Source organism: Hemicordylus capensis, chromosome 1 (assembly GCF_027244095.1).
Source record: "Hemicordylus capensis ecotype Gifberg chromosome 1, rHemCap1.1.pri, whole genome shotgun sequence".
In the NCBI taxonomy this organism is placed as follows: Eukaryota; Metazoa; Chordata; class Lepidosauria; order Squamata; family Cordylidae; genus Hemicordylus; species Hemicordylus capensis.
The window spans coordinates 341524365-341538045 of record NC_069657.1 but is presented as its reverse complement, the minus strand read 5'-3'; the positions used below and the strand labels follow the sequence as shown (position 1 = coordinate 341538045).

The window sequence follows — 13681 nt, the reverse complement described above, 5'->3', positions numbered from 1 at the left end:
TTTACAAATATATACAGATTGAGCACTATATGGAGTTGGAATAGCAGAGCACTCCTCCAAGAAGCAGCAGCAGGTTACATCAGATGAAAACCTTGCACCCCAAGGTGGTTTGGCTCTCTGCTCAGTGACGCCATTTCAGTCTTTCCAAAACTCAGTCTCTGCCTCCCCCAAAACTCGCAAAACTTGCAAAACTTTGCAGTTTTGCAGCACCCTCGCTCTGGGCCACCCCAGCACCCCCAAGTGCAGTTATGGGGCTACTGAAACCTCCATTCTTCCCTATGGAGAAAAACCTTAAAGCCACTTGTGGGGTGCTGGGGTGGCCCGGAGTGAGTGGTGGTCTAGTGCAAAGAGGGTGCCAACCACCCCCATGGGTTGCTAACCCATGGGGTACTGGGTTTTGTTGTTTTTGAAGTGTTCTGAGTGTAGATTCTTTGGTAGCATATAAGATTTTCAATGACAAACCATGAATCCACTCTCATTGCTTAAAGACACATAAACTTCAAAAATCACTTAAAAATCAGCCCTTTGCCCAATTCCTTTCAAATAATTCTGATAGCTTCCTGGGCCCCCTTGGGCACTACCACCCACCACACTCTGCTCTAGGCCACCCCTTTGCCCCCAACGTGAAGCTATACATTTGCTGACACCTCCATGCTTCTTTATGGAGAAAAACCTTAAAGATGCGTAAACTTCAAAAATCACTTAAAAACCAGCCCTTTGCCCAATTCCTTTCAAATAATTCTGATAGCTTCCTTGCCCACCCTAGGAACTACCACCCACCACACTCTGCTCTAGGACACCCCTTTCCCCCCCGATGTGAAGCTATACATTTGCTGCAATCCTAATTATTCCCTATGAGGAATTCAAAAATACTTTAACAATTCACCAATAATTAGAGGAGTGTCCAATTGCCTTGGGGTTTTGTGGGTGGTAGGCACCCCTGTCTGTCTACCACCCACCCCACTTTTGTGCCCCTAGGTGCTCCACAATAGGGGATATGGACTGGTTCTGGTCCCATTATACTCTATGAGAAAAATAATTGAAAATATTTCAAACATTCATTAAAAAATCGTAGTACTATCTGATTGCTTCAGGGTTTGCATGGTTTTTGGCACCCATGGGTGCTCCACAATAAGGTATAATGGCCTGGTTCGAGTCCCATTATACCCTATGAGAAAAAATAAAAATAATTTTTTAAAATTCATAAAAAAATCGTTCGAGTGTCCGATTGCTTTGGGGTTTGGATGGCAGGTACCCCTGGGTGCCAGCTACCATCCTACCAATTATTGGATGTCCAAACCAGTTCAAACTGGTTCAAATTGAACCACCCCCTGGTTCGATTTGAATTCAAACCTGCAGCTCGAACCTGATGGCTGGTTCAGTTCGAATTCGAACCTTCGAACCACCCTGGTTCAACTTCGAACCAGTCCATACATCCCTACTTAGTATAAACCTTACAGCCTGATCTCATGGTTTTCCTAAGTAATTCCCAATTAACTGAGTTCAATGGAGTTGTCTCTCAAGTGATCGTGCATAGGATATCGGCTCTAGTCACTATTTGATTTTTTAAAATCGTTTGGATTATTTTAATTTTTTTTTGCAAGGAGGTTGATGGTAGAGGGTAATGGATGATGGCAAAGGGCATGACACCATTTCTAAGACTGCTTTCCCCTCCATGAGAACTAGAAACTCTTTTTTAAAAAAATCTTAACTTTAAAAAATTAAAGCTAAGATTGTCAGAATGTCAGAACATTTCTCATCAGATTTAGTCTGTGCCTCTGCAGCAATCCCATGAAATACCTCTACTCAAGTTATGGCATTTGTACCAGTTAACACACACCTCTCTTCAAGCATCTCAGCTCCTTTCTTAAGTCTTGCTACTTCTCTTCATCTTTGCCCTTGGTTGTTCAATCTCTGGTTTAAGACTGCATCATCTTTATAGTCTTTGCAGCAACTAAATACTCTGCTGGTTCAAAATACACGTTAAACAGGAGGAATGCGTAGTTCTTTCCTGCACCCCCCCCCCCCGCCCCAAACTGCCATTCAGACCACAAGTTCGACAATTGTTTTTAATGAAACTGTAGATAATGATGATATTCCCTGCCATTTGAGCACTGAGAAGAATGGAAGAATAGAGCTTATGTGGCAAATGGGAAATGTATACAGAAAGTAATACAATGAGATTGCTAAGCCTACCAGGTGTTTCCTACAGTATAAAGCAGATGTAACAAACAATTCCCATGAAAACAAAAAATTGTACTGCCTTTTTTTTCTTTTGGGCTGATTACTAACGAGCAACAGGGAACAAGAAGAGTTGTGAAAATGCTGCATTAGCATGATTATATGAGGTTCCAAAATGCTCCCAAAGTTTCTTTTCTCATAACAAATCTTCTGATTGCACAAATCGCTGCACAAACCCTGTACTTCTGTCAGAGGTTTTATGCCTAGGTTACTGTTGAGAAAAAGCATTGCTCGAAGTGTAATGCAAAGGAAAGGACCTTTAATGTTGCCTTGGGGCTCTTCTGGTTTCTCTTGCTTTGGCATACTTGGCCATGGACTTTCAATCTGGGTTGGTTGTGGGGAGTGAACAATTCCTCGCTGCAGAGCATTTTAGAAAGGACCATCAATCATTCTTCTATGGCACTCTTTGGAAGAGTGAATGAAAGAGAGGTCACATGCAGAAAACTGTGTAACTCAAGACAGACTGCAGTTGCACCAGATCTTGAACTTGGACCTCAGGAATGGGGAAGTCCTTACATCAAAGGTGCTGAATCTTCTAGCTGAGATTTGCCACCTATAAAAGAAAATCCTGTAATGAAAGCTGATTACCTCATCACTAACACACAGAAGAGACAAGAGTGATCCATCTAATTTCTCTTCTTTACAAATTGCCCAAGGGGTTACTACCGTTCAAGCAGTCTCATTAAAGGCAGTGCCAAACTGTGGGGATAATAGATGGTGGGGATTCAATACAAGCAGCCTGAAAGGCTATTCTGCACAATCCAATTGTTACTAAGCTCCTACCTAACAAAGAGTTGCATTGTTTGGGGAGTGATTTCTGCCTCAGTGGGAAAAGCCTTGAAACAATGTGCCAAATACATTGAAAATGAATATTGTGCACTATATGACCCAGTGAACCATGGTTCCATTTCATACAACAGTACTGAGGAACTAAGCATGAATGTTTCCTTTCTAAAGAGAGAGAGGAAGAGAGGTGCTTCTTCTTTGCAACATTTCAACCAGCTTGAATTTCCCTCTCCCCACCCCCCGTATACTTTATTGCATTTATATATCACGCCATACAAAATATCTGGGTGGTTTACAAATTAAAAGCACCAGCAACAATTAAAACATTAAATCATGTAAAATAATTTAAAATAACTTTCAGTAAAACTTTAAACATATTATGAACTATAAGCCTGATGTCACTTAAAAACAACCAGAGATGGGGAGGTTCTGGTTTCATCTGGGAGCAGGTTCCAGAGCTCTGGGACAACCCTAGAGAAGGCCTGGTTTTGGGTTGCCCCCACACAGGAATACTCTGGTCATTAACTGCAGTACGATTATAATGTATTATTAGCATAACACTTTTCAACAACAAAAAAGTTCTTGGAGAGATTTACATAGAATAAAGGAATAAGATGGCTCTCTGTTCCAAAAAGGCTCACAATCTAAATAGAAACACACAGTGGGCACCATGGAAAGAAAAAGGTACATGTCACTCTCCTACCTGGGTCCCCATGAATGGTCTGGAAATACCCCAGTTGATTGCACACTACAGCCTAGCATTGCTGAGCCACTACTTTTCTGCAATCAGCTGGAAACAGAATTAAAATGGTACTTTATTGTACTTAACACTATGTTATCTAGCAGTTCCCCATGCTCAAGATCCTTTTATGCTTAAGTAAGCCCTGTTCAGCAAAAATTGACTGAAATGTTAATTAATGGTTTCCTATGTATGTTCTGTCCTTTTTATTGCTTCTTTTTCAGCACAACTGGGGCATTTAGTGAACATAGGAAGCTGCCATATATTGAGTCAAACCATTGATCCATGTAGCTCATGTCTACATAGACTGGCAGTGATGTCTCCAAGGTTGCAGGCAGGAGTCTCTCCCAGGCCAGCCCTATCTGGAGATGCCAGGGAGAGAGCTTGGAATCTTCTGCATGCAAGCAGGCAGATGCTTTCCCCAGAACAGCCCCATCCCCTAAGGGAAAAATCTGGCAATGCTGAAACATGTAGTACCGCATTCAAATACAAACCAGGGTGGACCCTGCTTAGCAAAGGGGGACAATTTGTGCTTGCTACCAGGAAGTAACTTGCCTAGGGAGCAAGAGGTTGCTGGTTCAAATCTCCACTGATTTACCACCTGTATCGGGCAGCAACAATATAGGAAGATGCTGAAAGGCATCATCTCATACTATGTGGGAGATGGCAGTGGTAAACCCTGTATTCTACCAAAGACAACCACGGGGCTCTGTGGTCACCAGGAGTCGACACCGACTCATGGCACACTTTACTTGTTTACCACAAGACCAGCTCTTGCCCCTTATTAGTCAGCTTCTCTTGTTTTCTGTATATTATTGAAAAAAAAGGAAAGAAGCAGAAGCAGCAATTTCGCCATAAATGGGGTGGGGGGGATGAAAGGAAATCAGTGGTTAAAGGTTACAAAAACATGATCATAGTACTGATGACACCTTGCCATCCTGCAGAGATGTAAACAAAACTGTGCTGTGTTCAATATGGGAGACAAAATCTATAATTTTTCCGCCCTTGCTCATCTATTGGCTTACTGGGCATTGGGGTCCTGGAGAATGAAAGCTGTTTCTGGGGATAGTTGAAGACCAGTATTCCAATCTAAGGTAAAGGGTGCTGTCAAGTCAATTTCAACTCCTGGCACCCACAGAGCCCTGTGGTTTTCTTTTGGTAGAATAATGCAGGAGGGGTACCATTGCCTCCTCCCACACAGTATGAGATGATGCCTTTCAGCATCTTCCTATATTGCTGCTGCCCAATATAGTACCAGTGAAGATTCAGCCACCTTCTGCTTGTTAGTCAAGCATTTCCCACTGCTCCACTTAAGGTGACTTAGTATTCCTTCCTCAAATGGAAGGGAAAGCTCTTCACAGAACAAAGGGGTATATGTGCAAAAATGCCTCTGCCATTTACATGAATGAGGAAACCCTTGTGCATACAGGATCTCCATGCAGCATCAGAGGACTGGGATACAGGTGGCTGAGAGCAGATCACAAATCTCACTGGATATACTGCAGAAATGAATTAAGTAGTAAATAAACACCTACTGGCTTAATAAATACAGCTACCAATGTTATGCTATCAATAATAATCTATATTCAGAATAACATACCTTGACGATAACAATAAATGTGATACTGTGGTCAAAATATTTCCTATTCATCTGAGTAGTTAAGGAAAAAGTTCCATAACCACAACTCTATAAAAACTTTAAAGAAAACAACACTATCTTTTCCTAGAATATGATTAATTTGTCCTTGAACAGAGAAGCTATTTTACCACATACAGAAGCTTAGCTACAAGTTTCAGTTGAAAATTGTACAAAAATCCAGAATTACATTGGCAGAAATTGGTGTGATTAATGGATCCTTCTATTATGGAACAAAAACTACTTAGGGTGTCGCTAGATAGTTGCTATGGTTTCTCGATGCCTCCTGGCAGCAATTTGCTAGCTTAGCAGGGAGGAAAAGTTGCACAATAGGAGAGAAAAGTGCTCCATCGAATGCTCACAGTTGTTCCAAGCCTATTCCTCTGGACATGTCCTTGAAGATGTGCTTTCAATTTTTTAAAAATAAGAAAAGCTTGGGTAGCAAGTACTTGGGTAGCAATAGAAAAATCTGCTTTGAAACATACCACTGCAAGCAAAGAGTATTTGCTTAAACAAAAGTTTGAAGTCATTTAAGTAAAATCTATGTATAATTCTGGGAAATATGGACTTCTCCTTTTTAAAAATTATTCCAGTAATATTTTTCAAAAGGCATTTGTCATTCCATTCTCACAGTGCTAACACACACACACACACACACACACACATGAATGAAGTGGATATAATGAACCAAACTTTGCATTTGACTATGTAATAATTCAGCTAATTTGCAGGCCAATTCTATGCATAGTTTCATGAAAGCGAGGCCTACTGCAGTCATCAGAGTGTATTCCTCAGCAACTATACACTTGATGCAGCATAGTAATGCAGTCCACACTGCTCTAGAGTTAACAGCAAACACACCATTAAATAAACTTTATGACAGTCTTTGACCAGTACAGAAACGTGAAGAAACATGATGCCCTTTACAATAACGACAGTATAGTTTTCATGAATATACGATGACATAGTAAATTATTCCATTACATCAATAATTAAATTTTGCCATCTATTCATTGCTATTAGACAAAACTTAGTCGCCATTGACTTGGAGATATCTGGAGCACAATCCAGTTCTCTTTAAATTTCACTGATTTCAGTGAAATAGTTGAGCACATTCTTAAATCATGTTCATTCAAATAAATGGAAGTGAAAAGTGTTTTACTTTCGCTGAATAGGGACCATGGATTATATTTTAAATGGCTTGCATTTCTCAAGTTTAAAAAAGCAGGCTGCTTAATTAAGGCAACAGCATTAACAAATTACTCTTTGTTTTATTGATCACAGAGTGTTAATCTTGCATTGCTTGTACATTCAGAATGATTTTTAATTACCTTCATAGTGTAGTGGTTAAAGTGTTGGACTATGACCGGGAAGACCTGAGTTCAAATCCACATTCAACCATGAAACTCACTGGGTGAGCCTGGGCCAGTCATGTATCTCTCAGCCTAACCTGACTCACAGGGGTGTTGTGACAATAAAAATAACCATGTACATCGCTCTGAGCTCCTCGGAAGAAAAGCAGAATAGAAGTGTAAAAATAGAATGAATGAATAAATAAATAAATAAATAAATAACCCACATTTTGCTGAGTTTGGGCTCCTCCCCCCCACCGCCAGTTTAATAAAGACAACAGAAAGAAATGATTTATTGTTAAGAGAATTATTTTAAACAATTATTATTATTTATTACATTTCTAGACCACCCCATACAAAGGCTCAAGAAGTTTAAAAAACATAAAAATGAACACCATTTAAAACACATTGCTTAAAATAATGTAAAAACAATTTTAACACTTTAATAAGGGGACAAGTACATGTGTGGATTGCTAACTGGTTGAAAGACAGGAAACAGAGGGCAGGTATAAATGGAGAGTTTTCACAATGGAGGGTAGTAAGAAGTGTGGTTCCCCAGGGATCTGTACTGGGACGGGTGCTTTTTAACTTATTCATAAATGATCTAGAAGCAGGGGTAAGCAGCGATGTGGCCAAATTTGCAGATGATACCAAACTCTTCCGGGTAGTGAAATCCGAAATGGATTGTGAGCAGCACCAAAAGGATTTCTCCAAACTGGGGGAGTGGGCGACAAAATGGCAAATGCGGTTCAATGTTAGCAAGTGTAAAGTGATGCACATTGGGACGAAAAACCCCAACTTCAAATATACGCTGATGGGATCAGAGCTGTCTGTGAATGACCAGGGATCTTGGGGTTGTGGTTGACAGTTCGTTGAAAGTGTCGACTCAATGTGCGGCAGCTGTGAAAAAGGCAAATTCCATGCTAGGGATCATTAGAAAGGGGATTGAAAATAAAATGGCTAACATTATAATACCCTTATACAAAACTATGGTGCGACCACACTTGGAGTACTGCGTACAATTCTGGTCACCACATCTTAAAAAGAACATTGTAGAACTGGAGAAGGTACAGAAGATGGCAACCAAGATGATCAGGGGCCTAGAGCACCTTTCTTATGAGGCAAGACTACAACACCTGGGGCTTTTTAGTCTAGAAAAAAGACGTCTGCAGGGAGACATGATAGAGGTCTATAAAATCATGCATGGCATGGAGAAAGTGGAGAGAGAATGATTCTTTTCCCTCTCACACAACACTAGAACCAGGAGTCACTCCATGAAATTGATTGCCAGGAGGTCTAGGACCAACAAACAGAAGTACTTTTTCACACAACACATGATCCACTTGTGGAACTCTCTGCCACAGGATGTGGTGACAGCCAACAACCTGGATGGCTTTAAGAGGGGTTTGGATGACTTCATGGAGGAGAGGTCTATCAAATGCTACTAGTCAGAGGGCTGTGGGCCACCTCCAGCCTGAAGGGCAGGGTGCCTCTGAGTACCAGTTGCAGGGGAGTAATGGCTGGAGAGAGGGCACGCCCTCAACTCCTATCTGTGGCTTCCAGTGGCATCTGGTGGGCCACTGTGTGAAACAGGATGCTGGACTAGATGGGCTGTGGGCCTGATCCAACAGGGCTGTTCTTATGTTCTTAACACGATTCAGAACCATTTAAAATCAATCAAAATACTTTAAAAAAAAACCAATTTAAAAACCTTGGAAGGCCAGGCCAAGCAAGTAAGTTTTTAGGGTTCTCTTAAATGCCAGCAATGAGCCTTAATTACAGATATCTGCCAGGAATGCATTCCATAGGCCAGGAGAAGCTAAAGAGAAAGCCCAGCTCCGAGTCGCCACCATACCAGTGTGGTAACTGAAGACGGACTCTCTAAGGCAGCCAAGGGTCTCTGAGGCAGGACTCAAGCCGTTTAGGGCTTTAAAAAGGTAATAACTAGCAGTTTGTATTTTGCCCAGAAATGTATTGGCAGCCCCTACAACTGTTTTAAAACAGGCATAATATGGTCTCTCCGGGTTACCCCAGAAACCACATTTTGAACTAACTGGAGCTTCTGAACTATGTACAAAGGCAGCCCCATGTAGAGCACATTGCAATAGCCAAGCCTGGAGGTTACCAGCTGATGCACCACTGTTTTGAGATAGTTGTCTTCAAGCAATAGTCGCAGCTGTCAAATCAGCTGAAGTAGATAGAAAGCACTCCTGGCCATAGCCTCCACCTGAGATACCAGGGTGAGGCCTGGATCCAAGAGCACTCCCAAACTGCAAACCTGTTCCTTCTGGAGGAGTTTAACCCCATCCAGCACAGGAAGAGCTAACTCATCCTTCAAATTCTGATACCCCACAATGAGCACCTCTGTCTTGTTTGGATTCAGCTTCAATTTGTTATCCCTCATCCAGTCCATTACTGCCCATAGGCAGGCATTTAGGGAATGAATGCCATTTGAGGAGGAGAAACAGATTTGTGTATCATCAGCATACTAATAACAACCTGCTCCAAATCTCCTGATGACCTCACCCAGTGGTTTCATGTAAATGTTAAAAAGCATTGGTGACAGAATGGAGTCCTGAGGGACTCCATATAACAGCTCCCATTTTAAAGAGGAACTGTCACCAACCTCCACCATCTGGAATCTGCCTGAGAGATAGGAGTGGAACCACTGCAAAACAGTGCCTCCTGATCCCAACTCCCCCAGGTGATCCAGAAGGATACCATGGTTATTGGTATCGAACACTGCCGAGAGATCCAAAAGAACCAGCAGAATCACACTCCCTCTGTCAATTCCTTGGTAAAGGTCATCCATCAGGTTGACCAAGGCAGACTCAGCCCCATAGCCTGCTCTAAAGCCAGTTTGAAATGGATCTAGATAATCAGTTTCCTCCAAAACTGCCTGAAGCTGGTGGTCTCTCAACCACCTTGCCCAACAATGGGAGTCTGGAGACCGGTCTATAATGATCCATCACTGAGGGATCTAGGGAAGGCTTCTTAAGCAGTGGTCTAATCATTGCCTCCTTCAAACAAGGAGGCATCCTACATTCCCTCAGTGATGAGTTAATGATATTGACTAGGCCATCTCCAACAATTTCCCTGATAGATAGAAGCAGCCAAGTTGGGCAAGGATCCAGAGAACAAGTGGTAGGCCGCACTGCCCAAGCAGGTTGTCCACATCCTCAGGCATCACAGATTGAAACTGATCCAATCTAATACTGCAAGAGGGATTGCTGTACACCACCTTAATAGACTCTGCAAAAACAGTGGAGTCCAAGTTGGCCTGAATACAAGTGATTTTGTCTGCAAAGAGCCAATTAAAAGCATCACAGCAGAACATAGTCTCTGGGGACAGGTTCAAAATGGAAAGAGCCGGAATCAAATTCCTGATATCCTGGGACAACTCTGCTGAACGTGAACCTGCAAAGGCAATGTGTGCTGACCAGAATTGTTCTTTTGCTGCATGCACTGCATAAACCTTCAAACGGGCTCTATGTTTTGTCCTGTCAATTTCAAGCCAAGTTCCCCTCCACTTGCATTCCAGTCACCTACCTTGCTGCTTCAGACCCCACAACTCCTCTGTAAACCAAGGGGCTACTTTTAAAACAGGTCAGAAGGGATGCTTAGGAGCGATTGTGTCTACTGCCCTGGTGAGTTCTCTATTCCAGATTTCCACCAGGACATTGACAGAATACTGGCAGGACCAACATTAAAACCCTCCAAGGCTTTTTGGAATCCTACTGGGTCCAGCAGCCATCTCGGGCAGACCATCTTAATAGGTCCTCCACCCCTGCAGGGCTGGGTTGTGGTTGTGAAACCAACCTTAACCAGGTAGTGGTCCATCCATGACAATGGGGAAACCACAGGATCCCCCACCCATGGAACACCCCCCCAATCCAAACAAAGGACCAAATCAAGTGTGTGACTGGCAACATGAGGTGGTCCTGAAACTAGTTGGGATAGGCCCATAGTTGTCATGGCCACCATGAACTCCTGTGCCGCACCAGACAAGTCAGCCTCACAATAGATATTGAAGTGTCCCAACACTAAGAGTCTGGGTGACTCCAACACCAACTCCAAGACCAGCTCCATCTGCTCAGTTAGGGAGTCAGTTGGGCAGCAGGGTGGACGGTACACCAACTGAATCCCCCAACTATCCCTAGTTGTCAGCCTTAGAAATACACACTCAATATAAGTCAACTCTCTCACAAGGTCTCCTGTAAAGGAGATGGTATTCCTATGGACCACAGCCACTCCACCACCGCCCCAATGCCCACTTCCCCTAGCCTGCTCCACAACAGAGTGGCCTGGTGGGGAAAACTGGGCCCCAACTGGGCCACTAGCCTCCCCCATCCAGTTCTCAGTTATACAAGCCAGGTTGGCTCCCTCATCCATGATCAAGTCATGGATGATTTCAGTCTTATTCTGAACTGACTTGGAATTGTAGAGGAGCAAGGCTAGGTTCTGTGGGTAGCTGGAACAGCTTCCCGAGGCCAGAAAACTAAGAGGGCAGCCAAAAGTCAAAACAGTTACTAAATCATTGGTTTCCCTTCTGCTATAACTGCCAGCTGCTCTGCCAATGCCAATTCTTCTATTCCCCACCACAACAGTAATAGTTGCCCCAGAGCTGCCAGATGCATCTCCCACATCTCCCTGCCTAAGAAAACCCAAACACGTGACAACAAAAGGCCTGGCACAACACAATAAAAGGATTAACAAACTTTAAACCAGATCTCCAACCCCATCTTAATATAACCTTCTCCACAGGCTTCCACAGCTACCTGCAAGCAGTCCATCAACTATGCCACTAGTGTGCCTTCTTCCTGTTTATGCTCCAAAGGGCTCCAGAAATCTCCCCTCTCATAAGAGATCTCTGGTCCTCAGGGTCAGGTGGAATAAGTCAAGCACTCAAGTAGAAGGCACAGGTGGAACAAGAAAGCAATCAACCTGTCAGCAAGCTTTTCTTCAGAAGGTCCTGCAAAACAAACCTCCTCAGCTGAGTCAAGAATGCACAGGCAGGGTGAGACAACTGCTATTCGTCAAGAGAGCTCAGGGAAACTGACAGAATCTACCCCCCTCTCCTCTCCCTCTCCAACTTTCCAATAGAGCCTGAATACATAATGTGTGTGCTGTGTGTAGAATTATGCCACTGGGACTCATATTGCCCATTTCAGGTAACTGAACACAAAGGACCATTTCCCAAGCGGCAATTTACCAGAGTATGTATCTATCCCACCAAGTTGTGAGGTAAATCTTAGTTTCCCCCAGATTTCTCACAAGGCACAGAAGTTTGGCAAATATTTCCTCACCACTTGGCAGGGTGATATATTTATTCATTTATTTTCTATCTATCATATTTCTGTACTGCTAACTGTAAGAATACTATATTTCTTATATGTGCAATCCTAGGTGGTGTACATAAGTTAAAATACAATATAAAGACAGGATACAATGATTAAAGCAATTATGATAAAACCAATTACAATTAATTAAAAGCCTGAGAAAACAGGTGCATCTTTAAAGTCTTTTTAAAAAACAGTCAGAGATGGAGAAACTCTGATTTGCTTTACTAACAAGCAGAAGGTTGCCGGTTTGAATCCCCACTGTTATGTAGCACCTATATCGGGCAGCAGGAATAAAGGAAGATGCTGAAAGGCATCATCTCATACTGCTCAGGAGGAGGCAATGGTCAATCCTCCTGTATTCTACCAAAGAAAAAAACAAAGGGCTCTCTGGTTGCCAGGAGTTGAAATCGACTTGTCGGCACACTTTACTTTACATTCCAGAGCTCTGGGGCAGCCAAAGAGAAGGCCTGGTCCTGAGTAGCCACCAAACAAGCCAATGGTAGCCATAACCAGACCTTTCCAGATGATCTTTAGGTGGGAGGGTTCATAACAAAGGAGGTACTCTCTTAAATATCCTGGACCCAAGCCAAGTGCTTTATAGGCAGTAACCAGCGCTTTGTATTTTGCTTGGAAACATATCGCCAGCCAGTACAGTTCTTTTAAGGTCAGTGTTATATTGTTTCTTTGGGTTATCCCAGAGACCAGTCTGGCTGCTGCATTCTGCACCAACTTCCAGACTCCATATGAAGGCAGCCCTACATAGAGTGCATTACAGTAGTCAAGCCAGGAGGTTACCTGCACATGTACCACTGTTCTGAGGTCATTTATCTCAAGAAACAGACACAGCTGGCATATCAGCTAAAGCTGATAGAAAGCACCTCTGGCCATTGCCTCAACCTGAGACACCAGAAAGAGGTTTGGATCCAAAAGCATTCCCAAGCTATGTACTTGTGGGAGTGTGACCCCATTCAGAACAGGCAGATCTAAACCATCTCTTGAGTTCTGACTCCCCACAGTCAGTACCTCCATCTAATTTGGAATTCAGTTTCAGTTTCTTATCCCTCATCCAGCCCATTACCACCTCCAAGCAGGCATTTAGGGAACTTATGCCATTACCTGATGAAGTAGATCTGGGTGTCACCAGCATATTAACACCCTGCACCAAGTCTCCTGATGATCTCTCCCAGCGGTTTCATGTAGATGTTAAAAAGCTTTGGAAACAGTATGGAACTCCATACATTAACAGTATAGATGTTTGACTTACCAAGCAGCTGGCAATAAGTTACAATACACTTAATGCATGTCCTGTGAGCCATTATGCCAATCCCATGAGTGATTGTGCCAACAGTTTTCCTGACAAGTTGTGGTTTACATGTGAACTTGCCACATCTTCCTTGGACTCAAATAGCAACAAAGGGGTTACCAGTAGGAAAACCCCATACATGCAGAGCAAGGGCATGGCGAGGGACTGGATTGTACTCTCAGTTCTTTGACAGCTGTGTGCTCCCCCTCTCCAGCAATGGAGCTCACCTGGGAGGCTTGGTTGTCATGCACATGAGGTGGGGCCTTCTTGGTCATTGACCAC

At 43.0% G+C, this 13681-nt stretch overlaps 1 long non-coding RNA gene across 1 annotated transcript; it reads right to left on the bottom strand.

Annotated features, from left to right (window-relative positions):
• Positions 1 to 2055: 2055 nt before the first annotated feature.
• Positions 2056 to 11670, bottom strand: LOC128340321 (uncharacterized). The gene is made up of 2 exons (XR_008313598.1): positions 11533 to 11670; positions 2056 to 2794 (listed from the first exon to the last, which is right to left on the bottom strand). It is a non-coding gene; the product is annotated as an uncharacterized LOC128340321 (long non-coding RNA).
• Positions 11671 to 13681: the final 2011 nt, after the last annotated feature.